The sequence below is a fragment of the Meles meles genome, chromosome 9 (assembly GCF_922984935.1).
Source record: "Meles meles chromosome 9, mMelMel3.1 paternal haplotype, whole genome shotgun sequence".
NCBI classification, from domain to species: Eukaryota; Metazoa; Chordata; class Mammalia; order Carnivora; family Mustelidae; genus Meles; species Meles meles.
In genome coordinates this window covers 96,928,042-96,938,229 of record NC_060074.1, presented here as the reverse complement: position 1 = coordinate 96,938,229, position 10,188 = coordinate 96,928,042, and positions in this window count along the sequence as shown.

Sequence of the window (10,188 nt, the reverse complement as noted above, 5' to 3'; positions counted from 1 at the left end):
AATGTACTAGCCAATAGGATCCAACTTGGTTCAATATCTGCAAATCAATCGATGTGATACAATACATTAATAAAAGAAAGAACAAGAACCATATGATACTCTCAATAGATGCATTTGACAAAGTACAGCATCCTTTCATGGTCAAAACTCTTCAAAATGTAGGGATAGAGGGCACACACCTCAATATCATCAAAGTCATCTATGAAAAACCCACAGTGAGTATTATTTTCAATAGGGAAAAAATGAGAGCTTTTCTGCCAAGGTCAGGAACATGGCAGGGATATCCACTATCACCACTGCTATTCAACATAGTACTAGAAGTCCTAGCCTTGACAATTGGACAACAAAAAGAAATAAAAGGCATCCAAATCAACAAAGAAGTCAAACTCTCACTCTTGGCAGATGATATGATACTTTATGTGGAAAACCCAAAATATTCCACTCCAAAACTGTTAGAACTCATACAGGAATTCAGTAAAGTGTCAGGATATAAAATCAATGCACAGAAATCAGTTGCATTTCTATAAAGCAACAGCAAGACAGAAGAAAGATAAGTTAAAGAGTCAATCCCATTTACAATTGCACCCAAAACCATAAGATACCTAGGAATAAACCTAACCATAGAGGCAAAGAATCTGTACTCAGAAAACTATAAAGTACTTATGAAAGATATTGAGGAAGACACAAAGAAATGGAAAAACGTTCCATGCTCATGGATTGGAATAACAAATATTGTGAAAATGTCTCTGCTACCTAAAGCAATCTACACATTTAATGCAATCCCTATCAAAATACTGTCAACTTTTTTCAAAGAAATGGAACAAATAATCCTAAAATTTATATGGAACCAGAAGAGACCCCAAATAGCCTGAGGAATGTTGAAAAAGAAAATCAAAGCTGGCAGCATCACAATTCTAGAATTCAAGCTCTATTACAAAGCTGTCATCATCAAGACAGTACGGTAATAGCACAAAAAAAGACACACAGATCAATGGAACAGAATAGAGAGTCCACAAATAGACTCTCAACTCTATGGTCAACCACTCTTTGACAAAGCAGGAAAGAATATCCAGTAGAAAAAAGACAGGCTCTTCAACAAATGTTGTTGGGAAAATTGAACAGCCACATGCAAAAGAATGAAACTGGACCATTTCCTTATACCACACACAAAAACAGACTCAAAATGGTTGAAAGACCTCAATGTGAGACAGGAATCCATCAAAATCCTTGAAGAGAACACAGGCAGCAACCTCTTCAACCTCAGCTGCAACAACTGCTTCCTAGAAACATCGCCACAGGCAAGGGAAGCAAAGGCAAAAATGAACTTCATCAAGATAAAAAGCTTTTGCACAGCAAACAGTCAACAAAACCAAAAGACAACTGAAAGAATGGGAGAAGATATTTGCAAATAACATATCAGATAAAGGGCTAGTATCCAAAATCCATGAAGAACTTATCAAACTCAACACCCAAAGAACAAATAATCCAATCAAGAAATGGGCAGAAGACATGAACAGACATTTCTGCAAAGAAGACATCCAGATGGCCAACAGACACATGAAAAAGTGCTCCACGTCACTCGGCATCAGGGAAATACAAATCAAAACCACAATGAGATATCACCTCACACCAGTCAGAATGGCTAAAATTAACAAGTCAGGAAATGACAGATGCTGGCGAGGATGTGGAGAAAGGGGAACCCTCCTCCACTGTTGGTGGGAATGCAAGCTGGTGCATCCACTCTGGAAAACAGCATGGAGGTTCCTCAAAATGTTGAAAATAGAACTACCCTATGACCCAGCAATTGCACTACTGGGTATTTACCCTAAAGATACAAACATAGTGATCCGAAGGGGCACGTGTACCCGAATGTTTATAGCAGCAATGTCTACAATAGCCAAACTATGGAAAGAACCTAGATGTCCATCAACAGATGAATGGATAAAGAAGATGTGGTATATATACACAATGGAATACTATGCAGCCATCAAAAGAAATGAAATCATGCCATTTGTGACGACGTGGATGGAACTAGAGCGTATCATGCTTAGTGAAATAAGTCAGTCGGAGAAAGACAACTATCATATGATCTCCCTGATATGAGGACATGGAGAAGCAACATGGAGGGGTAGGGGGATAGGAGAAGAATAAATGAAACAAGATGGGATTGGGAGGGAGACAAACCATAAATGACTCTTAATCTCACAAAACAAACTGGGGGTTGCTGGGGGGAGGTGGGATTGGGAGAGGGGGAGCGGGCTATGGACATTGGGGAGGGTAAGTGCTATCGTGAGTGCTGTGAAGTGTGTAAACCTGGCGATTCACAGACCTGTACCCCTGGGGATAAAAATACATTATATGTTTATTAAAAAAAAAATTTGGAAGGGGAGGCGAACCATAAGAGACTATGGACTCTGAAAAACAACCTGAGGGTTTTGAAGGGTCAGGGCTGGGAGGTTGGGGGAACAGGTGGTGGGTAATGAGGAGGGCACGTTTTGCATGGAGCACTGGGTGTTGTGCAAAAAGAATGAATACTGTTACGCTGAAAAAATAAATAAAATGGAAAAAAAAACACTAAAAAATTAGCTTGGTAAACAATAAAAACACATCTAGAATAGTGGAGGCATAGGAAACTCAGAGGAGATGCACCAAAGTCAGAAAATATGATGAGGTTGTAAGGACAACTCCCTGGGAGTGACATCACTTGAGCTGAGTCTTGAAGTACAAGCCAAGTGGCCAGGGCAAAGGATCAGGATGAAAGACATTTGACTAGTTTGGGAGCATTATGTCATTAAGTCATTATGACTTTGGGAGACTGGGTGGGGGTAGGGACACAGCTGGGGCACAGGATGCACTGAGGAAGGGGAATGGAGGGAGGACATCAGAGAAAGCCAAAGCTTTAGGCCAAGCCCAGATCACAGAGCAAATTCAACTTAACCCAGAAGGTGATAGAAAGTCAAAGACTTTAAAACAGAGAAGGAACAAAATAAATTTTTGTTGGAGGAGGAAGAAAACAGACTGTAGAGAAGAAAGGAAAAGACAGCACCATGGCAGGGGTTTATGTTGTAATTTTTTGCAGAGACCATTCAGGTGTATTTACCCAAAGCAGTCTACTCATATAAGTAGTCTATAATTTTTTAAGGGTCTATTTATTTATTTGCAAGAGAGAGCATGCACAAGTGGGGGGAAGGGGCAGAGAAAAAGAAACCTCAAGCAGACTCCCTACTGAGCACGGAGTCCAATGCAGGGGGCTCAATCCCAGGACCTGGAGACTATGACCTGAGCCAAAAACCAAGAGTCAGCCAAGTTGGCAACCCAAAGAGCTGAGCCACCCAGGCATCTCTATAAGTAGTCTATAATTAAGACTTTTAAGTTGAAGTCTCATTACTCTCTAATACCGATATTTGAATCAAGGAATACCATTTATCATTTCTGGTAATTCATGTTGCTGAGCAACTCTCCACATGTTGCTTCAACAGTTCTTCAATGGTTCTGCACTTTAGAGAGAACTAAAGAAATTATAGCTCAACTTTAAGTTTCAAATTGATTTGAAGTCCATGGTGAAGATAATCTTGAAAGCTGGGTTTTGCAGAGTGACAACAGTTTTCTTCCAAATTCTGAACTTCCTGTTCAAATAACAAGAAGCAAAGCTTGGATCACAAAGAGAAGGACTTGGATAAAACAAAAACACTTGGAAGTAGAAAGGAAGAAAGAGTAAAAGGTCAAATGCTACTGTCCTGGCTTGTCTTGTGGGGTGGAAACTTCCAAAAGCAGCATAAGGAGTCCAGTGTGATGTTTTAAGAAACCTGAGAACATAAGAGTTCTGTGCCAGAGGAGACTGCAGGCTATTCAAAGAAGTCCCACACTGGACAATGGCCCTGCATCTGATGCCTCAAAAGGAGTGATGGAGCAGCTTCATTCAAGTAGAGAGTGGCTCCAGTGGACCAGAGTCTACATGTCATATGTAGGCCTTTTGACTAAAGGCTGTAGCTAAGGCTCTCAACTTCAGCAGGGATATCAAAATTCCAGCCAGAACTCAATACTCCTCAGAATCATGGATAAAGACCCTGTAGGATGAGCACCATCTCATGAAAGGCAGGGAAAGTCCAGAGTAGCCCCCTTTGCTCCCAGGTACCCAAGGAGAGGGGAGATACAACCTGAAGGCAAAATGTGAATTAGGATCCACTAGTTACTATGAATTGACAGTTTTAAACTGGAATACATGGAGTTAAATTTAATAAACAATTTTAAGTATCCTTGTTAGCATAGGTAAGAAGGGGGATTGTCGCTGGCACAATAGGCTCAGTTCCTGAATATAAAGTCACTTTAATTTCACAGATTTATTTATTTATTTATTTAAGATTGAGAGAGACAGAGAGCAGAGGGAAAAAGAGAGAGGGAGAGAGAGAATCTCAAACAGACTCCCCACTGAGCATGGAGGCTGATGCGGGGCTCAATCTTATACTCCCGAGATCATGACCTGAACCAAAATCAAGAGTTGGGCAGTTAAAAAACTGAGCCACCCAGCTTTCCCATAAAGTTACTTTTTAAAAAAATCTGAGTTGTGCTGGTCAAACTTCTACCCTGCTTCATCCATGTATCACACACACACACACACACACACACACACACACACACACACACAGGCTTTTTGCATTCTTCTCCAAAAAAATTACCATGTCCAGAAATATGCTCCAAATGATCACAAAACAAAAGATCTTAGGGAAGGTTGGCTTTCATTTTTTTAAAGATTTTTTTACTTATTTATATATTTGACAGAGAGAAGGAGACAGACAGAGACAGAGAGTGTTTGCAAGCAGGGGGAGAAGTAAAGGGAGAAGGAGAAGCAGGCTCCCCTCTGAGTAGGGAGCCTGATGTGGGATTCCATCCCAGGACACTGGGATCATGACATGAGCTGAAAGCAGATGCCTCAGGCAGATGCCTGAGCCACCCAGGTCCCCAAAGTTTGGCTTTCAAATGAAAAGGCTGAGGACTCACTACTTATAGCACGAGGAAGCAACAAAATGTATTGGTTAAGACCATGGAGCCTGAAGTGTAGTATTCAAACCTTGGTTCCACCATGAACTAGCTGTAACCTTGGGCAAGTTGTTTTTATCTCAGTGCCTCAGTTTCTTCATCAGGAAAATGGAAATAATCTACTCACCTCATAGGCTTGTCATGAATACTAAGTTCATATCTGGAAAGCACTTGGAATATCTCCTGACATACAAGTGGTGCAATGGAATTGTTTCACAAACCAACTATGGTCTCAGAACCCCCAGTGCTCAAGGGACTTATGACTGAAGTCAGGGTCATGTATAAGATGGTGATTTAGATTAAGAACTATAAGTTTTTGTCTAGATTTCTTGTGAAACTGGGCAGTTTCTTTGACCATAGCCCTTCTTTTCCCATAAGTCTCTTTGTCTATACAGTGGATATAAGATTATTTTGTCTGTTTCAGACAGTGAAGTACTGTAAAAATTGATGAGGGAGATGTCTGTAAAATGCTTTGGATTACTTAAAGGAAAAGTGAAACATATGGAGAAGGTAACAGGGGAAGATGGCAGTGGAGTAGGAGGACCCTAGGCTTGCTTGTCCCATGAATGCAAGTAGTTAACTACTAAATCACCCTAAACGTCCCAGAAATTGATCTAAAGACTGGCAGAACAAACTCTGCAACTAAAAAGGTAGAGAAGAGGCCACACTGAAGAAGGTAAGAAGTATGGACACCCAGTTTGGGACAGAAATGGATTATGGCCACTGTGGTAGGGAGAGAGCTTGGGTCTCAGAGAAGGGCAAGAGACAGACTAGCATACAGGGAAGCTCAAAAGGAAAAGGAATTCCCATAGCAATTGATTTGGAAAGTGAGAGTGCCCAAATTTCATGAGTTCTTGCAATCAGTGGGGCTTAAAGCCTGGAGTTTTAAAGTCAGCAGGTTTGGCTCTGGGAGAGCTTAGAGCACATTGGGACTGTTCTTGGAGGAAAGGTAAGACAAATGGACCTGCAGACATACAGGATGCAAACAGGATCTGAAGAGCATGTGAGACACACAGTGGGGAGATTAGCTGCTCATGTGGGAGCATGTCCCAGAGAGGCAGCCTTCACGGAGACTCTTCTGGGTACAAAGGAAATAGTAGGAACCATTTCCATCCCCCACCCCTCAGCATAAGCACAGACCCACCTGTGGGAACCAGCACAGTGCCCACACTTGCTATCTAACCTGTTTACACCAAGCCCCACCACCCCATATGCTACAGAGCCGTCCCTCCCAGTTACCTTGCCTCAGTACCAGCATGGTGGGCACTTCTCCCCCAGAAGGCCCAGCCCAAACTTCTACTCACATGTGTCTCCCAAGGGTGGAATTTTGCAAGGCCTCAGTTCCAACGGTGGCAGCAACACACAGAGAGCAGAGCATACCTATTTAAAACATGCCACATTCAGGCCAGGAACCAATCATTGCCCACAACAGGCAAAGAGAGCCTCGCAGATGCCTGGCCTAAAGGATAAAGTGGCCAGGACAAAACAGCAGAGTGCACACAGTACACATTGGGGACACTTCCAGAAGCTGCAGGCCCTGAGGAACAGGGGACACCACATGGCAGAGCACTATAGGACCTCATAAGGCCATTACCCTCAAGAACAGGAGACTTAGTTGACTTTCTTAACACAGGAAAATAGGCACAGAGACTTAGACAAAATGAGAAGAAAGAGAAATTTGTCTCAAATGAAAGACAGAAAAAGGTAAGAGCTGGTGATCCAAGCAAAACAGATATAAGTAACATTTCTGATAAAGAATGTAAAATAGATATAAATAACATTTCTGATGAAGATATCAGTAACATTTCTGATGAAGAATCATAAGTATATTCACTGGACTTGAGAAAAGAGTGGAGGACAACAGTGAGATCATTAACACAGACTTAACAAATAAAAGAGCTGAGATAGGGGTGCCTGGGTGGCTCAGTGGGTTAAAGCCTCTGCCTTTGGCTCAGGTCATGATCCTAGGGTCCTGGGATCGAGCCCCACATCAGGTTCTCTGCTCAGCGGGGAGCCTGCTTCCCACTCTCTCTCTCTACCTGCCTCTCTGCCTACTTGTGATCTCTGTCAAATAAATAAATAAAATCTTTTAAAAAAAATAATAAAAGAGCTGAGATAAAGGGCTTAATAAATGAAATGAGAAATACGCTTGGTGGAATGAACAGCAGGCCAGAGAAAGCCGATAAATGAATTAATGACCTAGAGGACAGAATAATAGAAAATGATCAAGCTGAACAAAAGAGAGCAAAAAAAATATGCAAAATGAGAATAGATAAAGGGGGTTCAGTGGTAACTGCATTCATATTATAGAAGTCCCAGAATAAGAGAGAGAAAAGGGGGCAGAAAATTTATTTGAAGAAATAATAGCTAAGGGGCGCCTGGGTGGCTCAGTGGGTTAAGCCTCTGCCTTTGGCCCAGGTCATGAACCCAGGGTCCTGGGATTGAGCCCCACATTGGGCTCTCTGCTCAGCGGGGAGCCTGCTTCCTCCTTTCTCTCTGCCTGCCTCTGCCTACTTGTGATCTCTGTCTGTCAAATAAATAAATAAAATCTTAAAAAAAAAAAAGAAATAATAGCTGAAAACTTCCCTAATCTGGAAAAGGAAACAGATATCCAGATCCAAAAGGCACAGAGAACCCCCAACAAAATCAACAAAAACAAATCCATGCCAAACATATCTTAATTAAAATGGCAAAATATAGTGATAAGGAAAAATATTAAAAGCAACAAAACAAAAGAAGACAGTTACACACAAAGGAAACCCCATATAGCTATCAGCAGATTTTTCAGCAGGAACTTTCTAAGCCAGAAAGGAGGTGCATGATATATTCAAAGTGCTGAAGGGGAAAAACCTGCAGCCAGGAATACTCTAGCCAGCAAGCCTATCATTCAGAATAGAAGGAGAGATTAAGAGTTTCCCAGACAAACAAAAACTGAAGAAGCTCATAACCACTGAACCAGTTGTGCAAGAAATATTAAAGGGAACTCTTTGAGGGGAAAGGAAAGACCAAAAATGACAGTATGATGATAGAAAACACAAAAAGAGTAACAATGAATAATTTTAAAAATCAGTCAAGGAACTCACAAAATAAAGGATATAAAATATGACACCATATATCTAAAATGTGAGGAAGAAAGGAGTAAAGAATGGGTGCAAACTTAAATGACTTTCAACTTAATATAGACTGCCATAGTCTGAAGATGTTATATACAAACCTAATGGCAACCACAAGTCAAAAGTCACTAATAAATATGCAAAAAACAAAGAGAAAGAAATTCAAATATGTCACTAAAAACACTGGCAAACCATTAAAGAGAAAGATAAGAAAGCATCAGAGAAAATCTCCAGAAACAACCATAAAACAACAAAATGGTAATAAATACATATCTAGCAATAATTACTTGGAATCTGAATGGACTAAATGCCCCAATCAAAAAACACAGGCAAAAAGAATGGACTAAAAAAATAAAACCCAATATGATGCCTACAGGAGACTCATTTTAGACCTAAAAACACCAGCAGATTGAAAGTGAGGTCATGGAGAGACATTTAGCATGCAGATAGATGTCAAAAGAAAGCTAGAGTAGCAATACTTTTATCAGACAAAATAGACTTTATTTTAAAGATTTATTTATTTATTTATTTGACAGACAGAGATCACAAGTAGACAGAGAGGCAGGCAGAGAGAGAGGGAGGGAAGCAGGCTCCCCGCTGAGCAGAGAGCCCGATGCGGGGCTCGATCCCAGGACCCTGAGATCATGACCTGAGCCGAAGGCAGAGGCTCAACCCACTGAGCCACCCAGGCGCCCCAGACAAAATAGACTTTAAAACAAAGACTGTAGGGGCATCTGGGTAGCTCAGTTGGTTAAGCATCCTACTTTTGATTTTGGCTCAGATCATGGCCTCAGGGTCGTGGTATCAAGCCCCATGTTGGGCTCTGTACTGAGCATGGAGCCTGCTAAGGATTCTCTTTCTCCCTCTCCCTCTGCCCCTCCCTGTCCTCTCAAAAATTTTTTTAAAATAAAATAAAGCAAAGACACTAACAGGGGACAAACAAGAACACTATGTACTAACAATGGGGACAATCCAACAAGAAGATATAACAATTTTAATATTTATGCATCCAACCTGGGAACACCCAAATATATAAAATAGTTAATAACAAACATAAAGGAACTAATTGATAATAATACAATAATAGTAGAGGACTTTAATACCCCACTCACATCAGTGGACAGATTGCTTAAACAGAACACCAGAAAGGCAACCTGTACCCCAATGTTCATAGCAGCAGTGGCCACAGTCACCAAACTGTGGAAAGAAACAAGATGCCCCTCAGTGGACGAATGGATAAAGAATATATGGTCCATATATACAATGGAGTATTATGCCTCCATCAGAAAGGATGAATACCCAACTTTTGTATCAACATGGACAGGACTGGAAGAGATTATGCTGAGTGAAATAAGCAGAGAGAGTCAATTATCGTATCGTTTCACTTACTTGTGGAGCATAAGGAATAACATGGAAGACATTGGGAGATGGAGAAGAGACGTGAGTTGGGGGAAATCGGAGGGGGGGACAAACCATGAGAGACTGTGGACTCTGAGAAACAAACTGAGGGTTTTGCGGGGTGGAGTGAGCCTGGTGGTGGGTATTATGGAGGGCAGGTATTGCATGGAGCACTGGGTATGGTGCATAAACAATGAATTTTGGAATACTGAAAAAAATTAAATTTAAATTTAAAAATAAATTTTTTTTTAAAAAAAGGACACCAAGGGGGCGCCTGGGTGGCTCAGTGGGTTAAAGCCTCTGCCTTTCGCTCAGGTCATGATCCCAGGGTCCTGGGATCGAGCCCCGCGTCGAGCTCTCTGCTTGGCAGGGAGCCTGCTTCCTCCTCTCTCTCTCTCTCTCTGCCTGCCTCTCTCCCTATTTGTGATCTCTATCTGTCAAGTAAATAAATAAAATCTTTAAAAAAAAAAAAAAAAAAAAAAAAAGGACACCAAGAAGGAAACAGTGGTTTTGAATGGCACACTGGAGCAGATGGACTTAATTTCAGAATGTTGCAATCTAAAACAGCAAAATACACATTCTTTTCATGTGTGCATGGAGTATTCTCCAGGATAGATGACACATTAGGCCATAAAACAAG